At 46.2% G+C, this 19,034-nt stretch overlaps 1 protein-coding gene across 1 annotated transcript in view; it reads right to left on the bottom strand.

The window, feature by feature from the left end:
- The window catches only part of Znf536 (zinc finger protein 536), a 427,081-nt gene extending 408,458 nt beyond the window's left edge, over window positions 1-18,623 (bottom strand). The window contains exon 1 of the mRNA XM_071604575.1: window positions 18,570-18,623. The gene's annotated coding sequence lies outside the window, so the exon portion shown is untranslated. The remainder of the gene's footprint in view (window positions 1-18,569) is intronic.
- Between the last annotated feature and the right edge of the window lie 411 nt (window positions 18,624-19,034).

Genomic DNA, 19,034 nt, shown 5'->3' on the forward strand with positions numbered 1-19,034 from the left:
ACCCCCATTTGGCAGCAAATTGAGTTCTTTTATTTGAAACAAAATCTGTACATGGCGATGATTTGTCCTTCCTGCTTAATGTCGCCAAACTTCTGGGGTGGCGTGGGGGGAAGGGTGTTAAAAAGACAAAAGGAAAGACCAGACATCCGTTTACTCAAGGGTTTTCTCTCCTTGTTAAAGGATGAGATCTAATAGGCATCAGAAATAATGGCTCCTCAGAACCACTGCTGGCTAAGGTCAAAAGCCAAACGCACCTGGAGCAGTATTAATAACATCTTGTCCCACTTGGTCCATTAGGGATTTATGAAGAGTATTTCTAACACGTGTGCAATGATCGGTGTATAAGACGCAAGGTTCCAAGTCTCTTTCTAGCTGTTCATGCTCGGGACATCAGACGTTCAAGAACACCTCCCCAACTTCATACGGTAGAAATCTGAAGACTTAATGAGCCATCCAAGCTTTGTAGGTTTGTTGATTTTATTGTTGGTTAAAGCACCCCGGGTCTTATAATTGCAATACGAGATTTAGGAATAGAAAGGTTTAACAATCACCCCCAATTATTCTTTTTGCCTGCCAAAGTTGGACAGCAACTTTGGTCTAGCAACACCATCCTCATTTCTCAGATGGGGAAACGGAGGCCCAACTGGAGTAACAAATTGCCCAAGAGACAAGCCAGGCAAAGAACAGCACCTGAGACTTCTGACTGTAAATCATACAGTGGCCTGAACCGGCACACAGAGGATCTCTTGAACCCACATCTTATTTTTTTTTAACCTTTTATTTATTTATTTCTATGTGATGCTGAGGATCGAACCCAGGGCCCCGCGTGGGCTAGGCGAGCGCTCTACCGCTGAGTCACAATCCCAACCAGCTGAAACACAGCAGCAGAATGGGAAGCTGGAGACCCAGAGACACTGGAGAAGAAAGGTCAGGAGGTGGACATAAGAAAGACAACGGCCAAGATCCCAATGGAAAGAGCTAGATTCCACCAGCCTTGTGACAGCAGGTGGGATTCCCCTCCTTAACTAGAAGCAAATGGATCATTACCAAGAAATGCACCACCAAAGGATTTCCTACTTTATCTGATTAGGGAACCCATTTGTGAGGAATTTCATTCCCCAAAAGCCCTGGGTTTGAGTAATAATGACTTTGGATCTCCCTAGAAGAGTCTTAGGGTCTTTATTTTAAGAAAAAAAAATTATGCCAATTACTCCACTTTTTAACTCATTGACTTAAAAGGGAAGAAGTTAGGCTTGGCAACCAAGTAGATAGCAAATAGTTTTTAGCCTAAGACGTCTATAAACCACGAGCGATTCTATGGGAAATTATTCTAATTCTTTTCGGAAGACCCTAATTCTCTTTGCTCATTTATTAAGACTTAATTGCTTTCCTCTCTCACCCCAAACCACCCCCCAGGAGTCAGATGTCCTGTGGTGGCAGTGGGAGATCTGGTGGCTGGCAAGGCCCAGGTACACTAAGAGGGGGGTAAAAAGGAAATCTGTCCTCAGGGAGCTTGCAATCAAGTTGAGGAGAGGATACCTACGCAGGAAAAAGTGGTTTCCATTTAACTCACAGACTAAATAAATAATACGGACAGAGGGGAGAACTATCTCCACGGTTCTTCCACGGAAGAACCCCATGGAACAGACAGGTGGAAACGGAGACCCGTAGGCTGTTCATTTCCAGATTCACTCCCATCTTTGATTTTTCTGCAGGAATCCTGCCTTGTTGTCAACCCGTGGGGAGGAGGAAGGTGCATACCTCCAACCCTCTCAGAAAATAGGTTCTTCAAGATGCACCGCGAAACTCCTGAGATGGGAATCACTTGGGCAACAGGATGTGACATAGGTTTAAAGTCCTTTCCCCCCTTCTGCAATCATCCTCTGTGATTCGAGTGTCTTGTTGAAGCCAGTGGGGTGGCTCCACCTCACTCATCAGTCAGATGAGCGGCTCACCAATCAGGGAGCCAAGACGGCATCTTCTGCGGTCTCCACGACGCCTCTGCCCAGGGACCCCCATCAAGTGCTGCCAAAGACGAGGACGCTGAGCAACTAACAACGCTGTCTCTGCTAATCAGGGCCCCACACAGCTGGCTCTCAGCAGCCGCAAAGAACCCAACTCCAGCCTCCGTGCCCAAAGTACTGATGTCAAGGCCCATGACGGGACCACATGGCCCACCTAGGACGACACGGTACAGGTGGGGGAACAGTTTAGGAGAAAAGGCCTCTGGGGCTGAAACCCAAACCAGAAGAAATACCCCTGACGAGCCAGTGTCCCCACCAGGGGAGAGAAGCTTAGCGATGAGCAACACATATTTTTGACACAGAATTTTATCATGGCGGCCTCTTGACGGTTGGGAGCAAGCCACGGCTGCAGTGTCCCTCCTCCAACAGTGGAGCAAAGGTCACATCATGAGATACTGTGCTTGATGACACAAAACTGTTCTCAAAGGGCCACAGGCAAACTCCCACATCCATATTGTCCTTAGGAAAATAGCGTTCTTTCGAGAAGTATTTGTCAACTGGCTGCTGCCAGTTATAAGTCGTCGTCTGGGTGCTGGATGTCATCAAAGAGACTGTCAAGGGCCCTGGCTTGGGGGGTCTGGTCCACGTGGAGGAGGGGAGATGGGTAAACATGCAAACAATCAATAAGATCAAGAAGGATCAGCACTGCAAGACAACAGGATAGGACAATGACCTAGCAAGTGACTGGCATAGGGTTGATGGAAAGGGTAGCCAGGAGTGGCCAGATGAACGGTGAGGATCAGAAGGCTGCAGTCAGAGGAAATGGCTGTGCTAAGACCCCCGAGTGTGATTGTGTCCTCATGTCCAAGGAACTGAGGGAGACCAGCAGACTGGAGCCTCATGGACATGGGGGAACAGGGTGGGACATGTCTCAGCCAGGGCGGCACAGGGTAGACCGCGATGGCTCCATCACTAACTTGAGCTTCTCAAACCCTCTTCAGGTGGGTTTTGTCTCTTGGCCTGTACAGTGGCCTCAATTCCTGCTTCTGCCTGTTCTAGATCTTTCTAATATCCTCCATTGGCATCTCCCAAAAGGAAAGAAACAGCTGCCTCTTTAAAAACACAAAAAAACCTCTGGGCGACCCCAAGGCCGGCTGGCACTGCCCTCTTTGCAACTGCTCGGGTGGGTCATCTTGCTGCCTCCTTTCCTGGCCAGGTGCTGGTCAACGAGTTAATTAGCCAGATCACCCCGAGAGGGAGGAGCATCCAGAGGATGCTAAAAGCTAAAGGGGCCATGAGCAGAGAGAGCTGACCCAGGTTCCCCCTGCCACGAACCAGTCTCCAAACCCCTTGTCCAAACCGAGGAAAGGCAAGGCAGGGTGGGCAGACATCTGAGTTCTGAGATTCTTCTGTCGTGAAGGCTTCAGTCAAGAAAATGCACACGAGTTCACAGGATGATAAATATTAGCATGCTTCTCCAAGTTCAAGTGAGTTGTCAATAAGACAATTAAAGCAGCATCAATAATATGCACTGTATGTTATTATCTGCTATTCTAAATCCCAGGCTTTTGTGATCTCTGGAAAACAAAGGACAGGCGGCGGTGATACAAATACTTTTTTGCACAAGTGAGAGATGTAATTCTGCATTAACGCAACAGCCCAGCACCTGGGGAGGTGGCCTGCCCTGCGATACTGTACGAAGAACTCGGGCTGATGGAGAAGGGGCTAGGTAGAAAGGAGCATGCAATGAAAAATTAGCAATTCTGTGTCTAAGGCGGATCAATCACTTATATCACGTGGCCCCAGTCAATAGGAGCCTGAATAAGTGCTGGCATTGACCTTAATCAACTGACAATCTGTACTTGGAAATCAAAACTCTAGATTCCTTGAAAAGAAGAGGTAGCTAAGTGAAACTTTGGGTAAGATTGGTGAAAATGAGTCAATGTGTCTTTTAAGAGTGTGTGCGCACACACGTGTATACATGAGCGTATACACACATGTGTGCATATATGTTCATATGTGTAGCTGTATCGATATATGAAAAACTATGTAGTATTGTGCTGAACCGGAATTGGAAATGAACAATCTCTTGAATACAAATTGCAATGGCAAAAGTTTTTCATTGTTCCCCAAGACAAAAACCTACACAATGCAATCTCTATACATCTGCAGAATCAAAAAATCATTTTCTTCCAAAAATAACTTGCAAGGCATTAAATGCATTGGAATGAGAGTAGACGTTAAAACTACTATTTGTTGACACTTGGTGATTTAGGATTGAACAGAGAAGTCGTCTCCAAATTAATGAGCCAGACATAATAGAGCACTGTCAAAATATTGATTTTATTTTATCCTACCTATTGTTGGCACTCTTCTCTAAGTTGGGGGAAAATATAATTTTTTCATTAGCATTATCATTTGTTATTATTACATTAGTTGCTGTTTATTATGGGAAAGGAACCTTGTGTCACTTTTCAAGATTATTATAGAACAATCACATGGAAATTTGTGATAGAGACTAAAATAAAATACCAAATGTTTTCCAGACAATTTTTACTACAGACTGAAATATTTCTAAAGAGGAAAAAGAAGAACTGTTGGTTCAAATTTCCTAATACATGACATGTAAATTTAGATCTATATTAAGCACTTGGGTAAAATTACTACTCCAACTTATGCTTAAAGTTAAAGTGATTACGTTTGGTTTAATATAGCTTACTTTGTAATAGTCAAATTAATAAGTGGACAATAACCAACATAACCAAATATATTTACAGAATTAAAAAAGAAAATCAGGGGGAAAATAGCTTACCAAAGTCTGTTCTTTTATCCTTAAGGATTATTTTTATAGTGTCCTTAAATACTTTTTTCCTTTAATTCATCATAGATTTCTGCTAAGGAAGGGGAAATATTTAAGCAACTTTTCTGAAAGTGTAATAAAAGTCATGCATTTGTTTCCATAATTTTTCTATTGAGTCATTTACATTTTAATATTTTGCATCTAAGTTACAATGATGTGAAATATGATATGTATGCAGGAGGATTTGGAATGTTTATAGTTATTTAATGAAATTTACTTAACCATTTAAAACCAAATGATTGAAGAAGAAAAGTTCAGTTTCCAAAGAGCCAGGACACATTTCATTTTCCACTAAAAATAAAATCAAATTTAAAAGTTACCATTGTCATAATTTAAGGAATAAATCAGAAGGCGTGAGATGTACTAGCAAGTTCTACAACAGAATGTCCTGTTTAGACCTCCAGGGGCCACAAATTAGGATCTAGTTTTCCTGCCAACCGGTTGGTCCCTCTTCCTAAAGGGACAGGTATTCAGGACTCACAGACTCTGGCGGGGAGGAGGTAAAGTCGAAGATACCTGAATAAAGCACAAACTCCAGAGGTCCCCGTGGGCAGGAGCCCCACTTGTGCAGCTGTCCCTCAGCCTCCAGTACTCAGCACCCAGCCTAATGACAGGGGATGAAAGGGGTTGACAGAGAGCCCATGAAACTAGCCATGCCCAGGCAAGAAAGGGACCCTGAGGTGCTTCTGCACCTGAGTCTGCTCCCCTGGCCTCCGGGGCTGCAGGAAGCATGACCAAGCACAGTCAGGAGCCTGTCCACCATGGAGATGGGCTCTGAGAAATGTGTCACTAGGTGATGGCACTGCGCAGACATCAGCTGGCGGACTTCCACAGACCTAGATGGTACAGGCCGGTCACTGCACGTGGCCTCTTGATACCATCGAGGGGCACAACAAACATGTTTTGTATAAGGATAGCACCAGGAACTTGGCACACTGTGTACTAGGAGTACACGCCAAATTAATGATAAAATCATGGTACAGTGAATACATAACCAATGATTCTGTATTATCATTATCAATATCAGGTACTGTACCTAACTGCATGGGCTGTCTGCTCTTACAGGCCTGGTAGCACCATATGCATGTTTACAGCAATGCCACCACAAACGTCGGAGTATCGTACGAGGTACAATGTCACGGCAGCTACAATGTCGCTAAGTGATGGGAATATTTCAGCTCTCTTATAATCTTTAGGGACCACCATTATATATGTGATCTGCCTTGGCCAAAATGTCATTGTGTGATGTGTGACTGAATAAACAAAGCACAAAGAAACTGTGTAGACAGAGACACCCCCTCAAGTTGGGGGTGGGAGACAAAAGGCAGAGGGGAGCCACGCATCACAGAAGGAGGACAAGAGAGAAGGACCACTTGGAAGAAAGATCAATATCCACAGGATCAGTGGATGCCCCTCCACAAGCTGTGCTCCTAGAGTGAGGGACAGCTCCAAGCAGTGGACACCCCCTTCCCCCATACAAAACAAGACAACACTGTTCTTGGGAGAGCTGCAAACACCCTGGCCTCTGTTCTTCTTCCCAAACCACCAAGATCTCTCCAACCCCAGGGCCTTTGCACATGCCATTCCCTCTGCCTGGAATTCTTCTCTACTCTGCTTTGCTGATTGCCTCTCACCCTTCATTGTTCTCTATGAAGATGCCATTAACCATCTAGTTGAAGAAGAGGTTTCCCCACAGCCTCTGTTCTTGTCCTTCACAGCCTTCATGGTCAGTTGGAATGTAAGTATACTTCTGGCTTTCTTTCTAGATCATCAGTAACCATAGATGTCAGGGCCATCTGTGTCCCTAGTGCCTAATACAATGCCTGGCACATAGTAGCTGCTTAGTAAAGATCTGTGGGTTATGGTGACATGGCTAGAGTGGTGTGGAAAAAAGACAAGTGTGATAGGAAACCAGCTCTCCATGGGCTCTGCTCATGCTACTCTTCAACCCCTCTCATTCCAGCCACACAGCAGCCCCTGTTCCTTCTTGGTAATGTCAAATACAATCCTGCATCAGGGCCTTTGCACTTACTGTTCTTGTAGCCTGTAATGTTCTTTCGAGATCTTCACCACCAAGTCTGTGCTTATGCCACTTTCTTAGTGAGGTCCCCTGCCCCACGTACTTAACATCACAGCTACCTCTTCCCATCTTCCCATCTTGCTGTATATGCTCTACCTGCTTCATTTTTCCCTATAACAACATCAGAATCTGACATGCTATTTTAATCAATATTTATTGCAGAATGTAAGCTCCATGAGATCACAGATTTTTATGTGTTTATTTACTGTCATATCCCCAGGACTTAGAATGGTTCCAAATGCTGGTACAACATCAAACAAATGAGCCACTGCCGAGCCACCCCAGTTAGACTTTGCCTAAAATAGTGTCCTTGGCAAAGTGTGGTTGCCAGACCACTTCCCACTGCCATGCTCTTGCCTTTTCCCCACCAAAGGCTGTGTTCCTCACTCCTTGTTGATTTATTCAATAAACACCCAGTTACACACTGAGGCCTAAGTACCTAGTACCTTTCACTTAGTATCTAGTACCCTTCACTTAGTACTTAGTACCTCACAAGAAGATCCATGAAGCCTACTTTATGTGTACCACCTTCTGGCAATGCTTCCTTCTCAGAGCCTGGCTGTCCATCCCAGCTGCATGTGGCTCTTCCAGGGTTGATTCTGTCTCTGGGGCTGTTCATAAGCAGGCCCCAGGAAGGTCAGGCAGCTGCAGTCAGCACTGTCTGCAGGGGCGGCCCTGGGCCACTTCCCCGGCAGACCAGCATGCAGCCAGGGGCTGCCCGGGGATATGGTGGGGAGGTCCTAAAGGGGCTCAGAGGGCCTGGCCCTTCTAACCCACTTTCCTGAAGAGATACTGTCCCCTTGAAGCTCTAGAGGCTGAACATCGGCCCATTCGAACCAGTCTCAAGAAATCCCTAGGATGTGACCAGTGTCAACACTTTGCACCTCACTGATGATAGGTAAGAAAAAGGCCAGGGACCCTGCCCTGGTGTCTCCTGCAAAGGCTGCCCTGAAAGCCTAGAGAAGACGCGCTCCTGAACCCCAAGGCTCTGAGCAGATGAGGGCAGGCTCCCAGAAGGCCTTGCGTTGTGGCTCTTTTTTGCAGGGGTAGGTGCCCCCACACAGCTTCACGGAGCTGGAAGGGTGTGAGATGAAGCTTGAGAGAAGAGTGGGACATTAAGGTAGGGACCAGAGAGGCAAGGACCCTCTGGGAAAAGGAAGAGATACTTTTAGGGTCTGGGGGTTGGTGTCCTTCACTTCCCACCAGCAGAGGAGGGGATGTGGGTCTTCACTCTTATTCCCAGGATATAAATTAAAAAGGGAAATGACTCCTATGCTCAGAACACGTCTCCCCCTTTAGGGTCCAAGGGGAGAGAATGGCAGAATCTGCAACTAAAACAAGGGTGTCCATCTCACAACCCTGGATCTCCAACTGTATCAGTTCCAGAAAACTCCATCTGCAGAGAAGCTCCAGGCAGGAGCCCAGAGCTCCCTTCCAAAAGGCACGAGCAGCCACAAGTCCCAGTACAGGTTTCCTGCAGAGAGAGCCCTGCCTTGCCACCTACCAGCAACTTGACCTTGGGCAAGTCACATCACATGGATAAGCCTCTCTCACTCAATCAAAAGACAGAGAGTGTCCTAAGGATTAAGTTAAATGATACCTTGCATTTTAAAAACCCAAGACCATCAATCTAATAAGCACCCAATAAATTTTAGAGGTTTATTTACAGGACTTGATCTTGGTTTCAAATATACCCCAGGAAGATGGGATCTTGCTTCTTATCACTGCATCACTAGGGTATTCCTGGCTTTCCAATGGAGGCTGACACCGTCCTTTTGTCACAGGTTTAGGGACCATTGGGAAAAAACCTCCTGGGAAAACCATCCTGGACTTCCACCTGGTCCTCTGTAGAAAAAAGTGAGGTTCGACTCCCCACTTCTTGTTTGGGTGACTCGTCTGGAATGAAATGGCTATAGGTTCAACTCACCAACTTAATACTTCATACTTGAGCATCAGTTTCCCTGGAATCAACACATGAATACACACCAGGATATAAATTAGGCAAATTTCTTTAGTGTGTGTATTGTATATGTGTGTGTGTTGTGTGTGTGTTGTGAGTGTGTGTGTTGTGTGTGTGTGAGCACGTGCGCATTTGGAACCAGAACCCCTGAGATCATCACTACCCTCATTCTGTTGTTGGTCTGGAGACAAGAGTCCTATGGTGGTTTTGTTCTTGTTCAGAGCATTAAACCTACTTAGGACACAAAGGCACTTGATATTTTCTAAAATGCATCAATGAATGACAATACCTTCTTGGGGGCCTTTGGCTTTGCCTCCAGGGAAAAGATGGAGAGAAAAACTTATCATGTTCCCACCAGGATTCCAGCAACTGGTGTGCGATGTGCATGTATGTGGACAAGCATGCAATGCCAGTCCACAGGTCTGTGTATATAAGTGCATGCGTGTATGCATGCATGTGGCATATGTATGTGCATGTGTGTGCATGGGTGATACACGTGACATGTGAACATGTGGGGGAATCGTGGTGCTAATATTTGGTGGATTGGAGTAAGAATGCTTGTTTAGCGAAGGCTTGGACCCCACCCCCACCCAGACTCCTCCATGAACTCAGCCGACCCTTTAAAATGCATCTTCAGAAACATAAGAAATCAATCCACCGATACTTATTGATCCCCAGGTGAATAACTCCAGAGACCAGGCAAGGCAACAAAGGAGCAAGGAGACCTCTCCAGCAGCTCTGCAAATGACTGGCACACACAGCTTTGGGAGGGGGCCGCATTTCTAAAATATTCAACAAAATGTAGAAAACGAGTAATAATCGTAGCTGGCTATTCCTCGAATATCTGGTCCCTGGGCTCTTTCATTAATCATTTTTCTCTTTCAATGCAGGAAAGAGACTTTGATGAGGCAGGAAGAATTATTCCAATCCCACCGATGAGAAAACTGAGGCTTGGAGATAAAAATGCCCGGCTCACAAACAGCTTGTAAGTAGAAGAGGTGGGTGTTGAACTCAGTCCCATCTGACTGGTCCTGAGCTCTCTATTATGGTGTGACGATGCTTAAGAACAAAACAAAACAAAGCAAACATGCTTCAAGCTCTTCCTCATTTACAAACTCGATGTTTTTCCAGCTCAATGAAACAAGTATCTCAATCGTGGAATGAAAGAGGGAATATCCCTAAAAATTAAATTATGCAAAAAGTGAACTTACAGATATTGATATATTGAGCAGCACACATGTACTAAGTAACCCTTGCAAAAAAATTAATTAGAAAATAGAATGCACACAAAGAATTCTTCTTTAGACTCTCCATTTTCTGAAGCAAGGATAGAGTAAGCAAGCGAAAAATTGGGTAAAGTTTTCCTGCACCCACCTAAAGATTAAACCACTGAGTGATGATTGAGATTAATAAAATGGAGGTTGCCTTGGCACTCCAGGCCAGCAAAAGTCTGACTTGCCTACCTCCAAGAAAGAGATCAGGGAGCACAAATATCTGCACAATTAAGTACAAATTTCATATTGGCATTTTGCATTGGATTCTGCTAAGGCCTCCAGTTCCTAGAGAAGCAAGCACTCCGTCCCCAGCCTCCCCAGGCCACCTGGCCCCCTCACAATGACCTCCACAGGAAGCCAACCTCCACCAGACAGGAGTCAAAGAGACAGATTCCAACTCAAAAGTCTATTCTGAGGAAGGAAGCAGCTGGAAACCACTCATTCTTTAGATCAATGAACAAATTATTTTATTGAAGGTGGTATTTGGAGATCACACACAAAAATTACCGTGATTTTTATCTGAGTAATATTATCATGCAAAAGGAGAAAAAGTTTTCTTAACAATAGACCCCTGTTGTCCCCAAGATCCACACATGGGCCTAGTATTTTTTCACCAGGCAGTGCCTGGAAGAAAAAAAAAAAAAAATCTCACACAGGGATCTAGCTCTTGTCAACCTTTTGAAACAGGAGGGAAAATGCGAGGATCAGGTTGCTGGTATCAGTGAGATAAAAGGGCAGGATGTCAAAACGCAACCAGTTCTTTCTTGGAGAGGGTTTTGATGATACTCTGTACCCTAATATCTGGAATATATTACTTGACCTCAGACAGTCATCGCTAGAGAATAAACACATGCCAACAGGCACAGCATGCACATCCCCCTCCAAAAGACAGGCCAGATCACCATCCGTTACATCACAGGGCACTGTCATGGGAAATGCCAAGCAGATGACCAGGCCCCGGCTGAGCCCATCATTTGTCACATACTCAGAAGACCACTGTGTCTTCCTTGGGGTGACAGTAGTTATTAAAGGAGAAAATTGCTATCTTACAGGCTTCATCAATACATTTTTAGATGATGCAAATATCCGTGGCAGCTTATCTCTACTATTTCTTCTGCCTCCAAAATATGCTAGATGGTAATTTTAAATGGAACTAAAATGGCAATGCAGCCCCCCCTCCACGCCCTGCACCACCGCCCTCAAACTTTAACAAAAGCTTTTTCAAAATACTCTGAGAATGAGTGTGTGTGCAAAGAGTGAAAGAGCAGATAAGGAGGAAATGGGGGGGGAGGGACTGTAACAAAATAAAACAAAACAAAAAAACACAGAAAATAAATATTAAGTTGTCAAGTCAATGATCTCAGAAAAGAATCGCAGACGGAGCGTCTGGCTTTTTGCTTAAGAAATGGTGCATGCAAAGTCCGTGAGCACTCCAGGCAGGAGCTCCAGACCACTCTTGAGCTCCAGGGAGAGTGAGTGGCACTGCCGAGGCCAGCACAGAGGCGGCCCTCCTGGATCAGAGGAGGATTCGGCTGCGCAGATTAAATCCTTTCATGTCGGCATGTGGCCGCTTTTCTCCCTCCCCACATTCCCACACTAGCACTTTTCCACCTTTTGAACTCTTCTTACGCGATTGGGGAGGGACTGCCACCCACCAGCGCTGACCCTCTTTCGGGTGGAAACGTTAGTGAATAAAGTTTCTCAGATGCTAAGCAATCCTGCACCGAGTTTAATTAGCAGATCCAGCCGCGTTCCATCAGCGAGGCAGGCGCTCTCTGCTCCGTGCAGATTTAAGGCTGCTGAAAACAGCCACTTGGCACCGACAAGATTCCAAACCCCCAAACTGGGAGCCCAGGCCGAGGAAGTGAAATAATTATAAAGCACTTTAGCTGTAATTTCAATAAGGCTTCCCACCCCCTTCAATAGGTTCATATAAAGGACGACCTTTCCTTCATAATTTGGAAGGCTCTGCCTGATTGGACTGTGATAGATTTTTAGGGAGAATTAAAATTTTAGAAAAATAACCCCAAGGATTGCCCGTGCTACTTTTTCTTCTGATCAATAAGGGATAACTGTTCCTAGATATTTTGAGAGACAAAAATGAAACATTGAACTGCCCAAAGAGATTACATTTTATATATAACATCTATGTGATCTGTCGACTATCTCTACAGTGAGCATTTAGCTCATGCAGAGTTTCCCAATATTTTCTCCTTCCTGCAAACAAATTTACAACAATGCATATGTTCTCAAAGCCACGAGTTCTGGTTCACATTTTTTTTTTTAACTTCCATTTTAAAGGCAAGCTGGTATCATTTGGAAGGATGATTTATGTTCCCAGTAGGATTATATGGAAAGGTGGGGGTGCAAAGGAGGTGAGGGTCATGAGCCTCCCGGGGCCAATGCAGCTGGCTTCAAATCCCGGCTGGGCCCTGCCACAGCTGTGTGGCTACAACAAGTTGTCACACCAGTCAGTTTGCCCACTGGGAAGCTGCGCTAAGGGATGCCCTTCTCTGGATTGTTAAGTGGCCTAAACAAGAGACTAGCCCAAGCTGCAGAATTCGGCACCAGGCAAGGGACGAGCACCCACCACCAGCTACTGCAGGCACATCTACAAAAAAAGTACCCTAAGACCCTCCCCCCACAGGTGCCTGGACACTGCAGGTAGACAAGTCCATTGAATTCACACAAACTTCTGAGGCCCTTACCATCTAGCCCTTGCATGAACTGAAATCCCACTCAGATCTATGGGAATTACATGGGAGCCTCAGAAATACAAGTGAGAACATCATTATAATTAAGGCTGAATGGGCAATTCTGTGATTAATCTCAATTTTTAGGGAATTTATGAGTTGGCTTTTACAACCCAAATAGAACTACGCATGTGTGTGCGAGTGTGTATGTGTGTGTATAATTTGGTAATGAAGCAACAGAAAGACTAAAAAAAAAAAAAAATGTGAAGGGGGCTGATAGTCCCAACTGATGGAAAGGCTGAGGTATGGTATGAAGCAGGGTAGAGCTGGCAGAGAAGCATCCAGGCACTAGAGACAGCAGGGAGGGGGGGGCAGGAACACGTTCCCCAGAGACAAGCCCACCTCGGTAATCAAAGACCCAACTAAACACGACTCAGGTAATCAAAGCTGTAATGCCTTGATAGAAAACTTTCAGGTTAATGTCAGCTCAAGCCTACGGTGATCATTTTTCCTGTGTCAAAACGGCACTTAATTTTCTCATTGTAAAGCCACAGACTGAGAATAGGCAGGTAGAGGAGGGGGAGACCTTATAGACTGGTTTTCCTTCCTGCATCTCTTAATGCCTTAGAAGCATCTGCATTAGCTTCCTGCCCCCACCCACCTGGAGGCTCTCACACGCCTCAGAGGGCTTGCTTGGTCCCCAGGATCTTCTCTGCCTTCTCAGTGCCAGCCTTAGAGGTAAGAAGGCAGCTGAACGTGGGTCAGGGGGATGCTTTGCACCAGTAGAGGGGTTGAGTATGCAGAGGGCTGGGAGGCTCCTCCTGGACTTTCCACCTACCCCACTCATTGCCTCTGTTTCCTTTCTGAACTTCAGGACAAATATGGTACCTGTCCTCACAGAAAGTTGTAAAGCACTCAGTGCCCTCCCTTCCATAATAAGTGCTCAGAAATAAAGGACTGTCAGCATCCTGCCACCAGGGTTCAGAGCCTGAGAACTGTCACTTTGATTTACATGTCACCCTCAGTGGCCCAAAGACACAGTTTCCACCCCCAGGTACATTTTTAGGATCTAATCAACATTTTAAAAATCAGAGGGGCTGGAGTGGTGGTTCAGTGGTAGAGTTTGCCTAGTGTGAGACTCTGGGTTCCAACCCCAGTTCTGCCAAAAAAAAAAAAAAAATCAGAGTTGGGTCCCACACTTTTGTTCCAGACACCCCTCACCCATTTATTCGCCCACTCTAGAAGTTGTCCTTCGTCACAGACCCTTTAGTCTGCCTTCATTTGGTGCAGGCCTCAATCTCCTGGTCTTACAAGGAGCACTGGGACATGTGTGTCCCCCTGCCAGCTTTCAAACTCCCTGAGGGTGGAACTAAAGCTGATATATCTTTCCCCCCTTTTGTGGGCCTGGCTCATGAAAAGTATGGGAAATGAGCCTAATTGCCTCTCTCCCAGGAGGTATATGGAAATGTCTTCAGACATTTTTGATTGTCATAACTGGTGTGGGTGGGGGCAGGCTACTGGCATCTGGTAGAGGTCAATGATGTTGCCAAACATCCTACAGTGCACAGGACAGATTCCCACAAGAGGTAAAGGTCTGTAATACCCTGGTCTGTAGAAAAGATGCCCAAGTTATTAGGGTAAGTTCTACCCTAACCTCGAATCTTGCCTCTTAGGGAAAATTGGTAGGACATCACTTCCAGAGTCATTTCCAGCAGGTCCACATCATGTGAAAAGTCAAGTACTTGCTACTTTTTGTATTGAAATATAAAATAAAAACCAAGGATTATAATAACTTTTAAAAGTGAAAGGTGGAGATGAGAGGGGGTCCTCAAGCAGACAACAGAGACAGCCGAAACCAGCACTAGGCCTGTACAATGCAGCCTGGGGACAGACAGTCCACAGAAGCCTGTGGATGGCACGCACTGGCCAAAGAAGGCCCCACCCCCCACCCCAGCTACTGCTGGGACCCTAGGCAGGTGGCATGCTGCATAGCCCACCTTCTTGCAGTGGCTTCCATCCATATCTGCCTTCATTTGGAAACACAAAATAAAATGGGATCTAAAGAAGGTGGCATATGTTGCCCAGGGACCACATCCTGGGCATGTACGTTTCCTGCACTTACTGATTCCTTCCATTTATTTCCCCACCCATCCCTCCACCTCACAGGACCACTTACAAACTCACTAATCTCTCCTGGATAGTGTAATAGGGGGTGAAAGGAAATCATATCAGAGCAGGTGCTTCTAGTGGATGGCACCTTCCCCCAGTACACACACACACACACACACACACACACACACATATACACACATACACACCCTGCCATCACCACAAATGTGACCATTGAGGCCACTTCCCAGCTTAACTTATTCTGACTCCACCCATTATCCATCCACCCCCCTAAAGACACTCAGTGCTACCAAGATGGACATCACAGTTACCCCAGAGTCAAGAGACCTGAACAACCAATCCTCCTTGGCAAAAGGCCTCCCTCCCAGCATCTCCTACTGGTGACACATAAAATACACAGGTGAGCCAGATGTGGTGGCACATGTCTGTAATCCCAGTTACTCAGGACAGAAAGATCATAAGTTTGAGGCCAGCATCAGCAATTTAGTAAGACCCTCAGCAACTCAATGAGATTTTAGTCTTGAATAAAAAATAAAAGGGCTGGGGATGTAACCCAGTGGTAAAATGCCCCTGGGTACAATCCCCAGTACCAAAATAAACAAACCTACCAACCAAAGAAAGAAAAAAATTAATAACCCACACAGGTGAGTGCAGATAGCCAGGTGGGCAGAGCCCTCCATTCCCCAAGGATCTTCTCCTTTTCTTCCAGTCCCTCTGCAGCATCAGTCATACCCTGCCATAGCTGTAGCCAGACTTGGCGGGGCCACGCCTTCGTGCATAACAGGTGTGTGTTCACAGAGAAAGCCCTTTGATTCACAAGCTCCTACTAGCAGAGGCATCTCCAAGGTGAGTGAACCTGTACCTTGCCTTTAGACACCAAAATACAACCTTCTCAGCCCAAGAGAAGTCATCAGGCCACCTGATTAATGTCCTTCTATCCCAAATCTAAGCCCCCACCTGGAGACAAGGTGAAGCAGGACTGAGCATTCACAGGCTCTAGGTCTTGGCAGACATGCTGTCAGGGCAGGGGGTGGGGGCGCTCTGTCTTCAGCATGGACAAAAGTTCACCTACAGAAAACTCCCTTCTGTTTTTAAATTTGCATCAAGTCTCATTTTAAATAATGTTGAGAACAAAATGCAAGCCGATATTTCAGCTTACTTAAAAGGCTTATTAAAAACACTAAATCCAAAGATGTTAAAAAGCTATAATTGTCCTCATTCAAACTGAAAAAATAAATCTATTTGCTTTCTTCTTTTATGGTACTCTCCTTTAAAAAAAATAAGTTCATCTATATTCTCATGAGCATCATTGCTATCTTTTTTCCCCCTCCATTCAAGGCACTTTAAAAACACCTGTGCCATTCATAGCCAACTTTTGAGCAAAAGGCAACCACATTTGGGGAAGGCTGTTTAACTGATTTCCTGATGCCAGATATATAAGTTTGTCTTGCTTAAAAAGTAAGATGCAGTTCACAGTTTCCTTGAATGGGCTTGTGGATTTTATAGGTCTGAGCTGATGAAAATTTCTTTGGTTACCTAAGGCAGGGCAGACAACCTTACCAGCTCAGCAGGCAACGATTCTGCATCTCAGCAGTGCCTTAAGCACCCGATGGGCAACTGTGATTAGTAGGGCTGCACCTACTGGCCACCTCCCTGTCCTCTCCTGTAATGGGGGCTATTGGCCTCTGGCTTGGACCAATGCAGCATGACTGACGGTTGTTGCCTGCTCTAAGTCTTCCGTGAAGACAGCCCCGGCCAGCAGTTAAGTTGCTGAGTTGTGAGGATCTCAAGCCTGCTCAGAAGTTAAGCACTCCAGGCATAGAACAAGATGGGTTTTCAGAGCACTGGTCCAAGAGAATGCAAATTTATTGAAAGCATTTTCTCCAGGTTTTTCATAATTACCATTTATGTCTCCGGGAACTGTTTCCCCGAACCCAGTTTAGGGTGAAAGCATTTTAAAGACTTTCTCTGCAGATGACATATGAGGTACTAACCTTTTTTCATATGCCCAGATGTTAAGTTCATTTTCATCACATTTATGCAAATTTCATTTGAACAGTAAATCAAAAGAAATCTTAAATCATTGTACACTATTTAAAAATCAACACTAAATCCGGTTTACTTGCAGTGATATTAACATAAAGTACAGTTAACAGACCGAAGGTAGGAGGCAAATGTCACAATCCCTTCTTCCATACAATGGCTGCAGAGAGACAAGGGGTCCTGGCCATCCCTCAGACACAAATGTCTCTGTCTGGTGACAACTGGATTCCCACTTTTACTAGATTAAGGATGTTCTGGAAAGCAAAGCTTTCTAAAAGTTCTCCAAACTTTGCAAAAACAGAGATTCCCTCAGTCCAGGAGCCTGTCATTCATATCAGTGTCTAGATGAGGCAGAGAAAGTCCAAAGGCAGGGCCTGGGTGGCGATCCTTCTGGCAGCTGGCTCCCTCCTCCTGGGGGGAAAAGTTAATTCCTAGGGCTCGCTGGTCCTGCATTTGTCAGGGAGCTGGACGTCAGTGCTATCATTACCAAGCAAATCAGCCAGGCGGTTAATGGTGGAATCAGGAGACATTTGCACTCAGCTATCAGAATGACATCATAACTAAAGCAGCCTGAAGCCCTAGGCTCTCTCTGAGCAGAGGCCAGAGGGCTGCTGGGGGCGCCCCCCTGCGACTCCCTTGGCTGAAAGCTGAGTCCCTGGGCCCTTCCAGGCAGGGTGGTGGGCCCAGCCCCCAGCGAGTTCCCAAGCTAGTCCAGCAAAAAGGAACTGGGGTTACAGCCTTCCCCCAAGCCATCGACTTTCAGGTTCTGCACACTATAAATAATAATAATAATATATTATGTATTTTTAATAATTCGAGAGACGGTAAAGCCACTTTTCTCATCAGGCAAAAGCTGGCATTTTATGAATGCAGCTACATCTTTGCTGTAGAATTTATGGCGTTTCTGAGAGAATTGTCAATCTATCGGTGACCCTGTCTTCAAAAAAAGAAGCTCTGCACTCTCTCCTTCGAGCAATAGAAATAGATGTCGCTGGGGGAAGGGGGGGGGTCAAGCTAAGGGAAAGCCCTTCCTGCTCTTGTTTTGGTTGCTTTTCTTCCTTTTAAAGCACAGTCGAACACTGACACAAACGCGCGCGCGCGCGTACACACACACACACACACACACACACACACACACGGAGACACAAACCTTAGAATAATGGGGAAGGCATTTGGCGACAAGCTGCATCCGCGGCGCAGCGCGACGAGCAGCCAGCCCCGCTAGCTCGCAGTTCAGCCCTCCACCAACAGTGGCGAGGACTGACTACCCGCCCCCGACCGGAGATGCCCAACTCCACAGCGTCCGAGAGATCGCCTCTCCGGTCTTGCTACAGGTACACGCGTGGCCCGAACACCACACCTGGCCCGAAAACTCGGGAGACAGGGAGAAAAAAAAAGTTGTGCGAGCAGCCAGCCGGGCAGATCGGGAGCCCACAGATGCAGTCCTCCCGCCGGCTAGCGGCTCTCACCAGAGGCCGGCCGGGCAGCGCGCGGCTCCCGGCACCTAGCTCGCCGGCTTTGCGCGCTAACCTCGGGGCGCACTGAGGCCACCGCAGGGCACTTACTTGGCACTTGCTTTTGAGTGTGCAGGTCGTCGCGGCTTTCACTTGGGTTTTCAAACAAGTTTCAGGGAGGAAGAAGGAGGCAAAAAAAAAAAAAAAAAAAAAAAAAATCCAATTATGCAAATGGACTCCGGACTGGGAGGCGCGCGCTGGATCTGACGCTGCTACTGTACGAGTTCTCGGAGAAGCCCCGGGCCGGGCAGATTTATGGGGGCGCGTCACGGCTACGCCAGGTCCCGCCGCCGGAGCATCTCGAAGTTAATTAAAGCGGTAATGTCCACTTTCCTGGCGACCCTCCGTGCGTGGGTTTACTATTTCACTATCAAACCCGACCCCAGCGGGGTCGGGGGCCCGCTACCCCACGCCTTTCCTCCTTCCCTGTTCTTGCTTCCCCCTCTTTTTTCTCTCTCTCTTCCTTTTTCCTCTCTTTCGTCTCTTTAAGTCGCCTGCCTTCCACTCAGTGAACAA

This window comes from Marmota flaviventris, chromosome 18, assembly GCF_047511675.1.
Source record: "Marmota flaviventris isolate mMarFla1 chromosome 18, mMarFla1.hap1, whole genome shotgun sequence".
Lineage (NCBI taxonomy): Eukaryota > Metazoa > Chordata > Mammalia > Rodentia > Sciuridae > Marmota > Marmota flaviventris.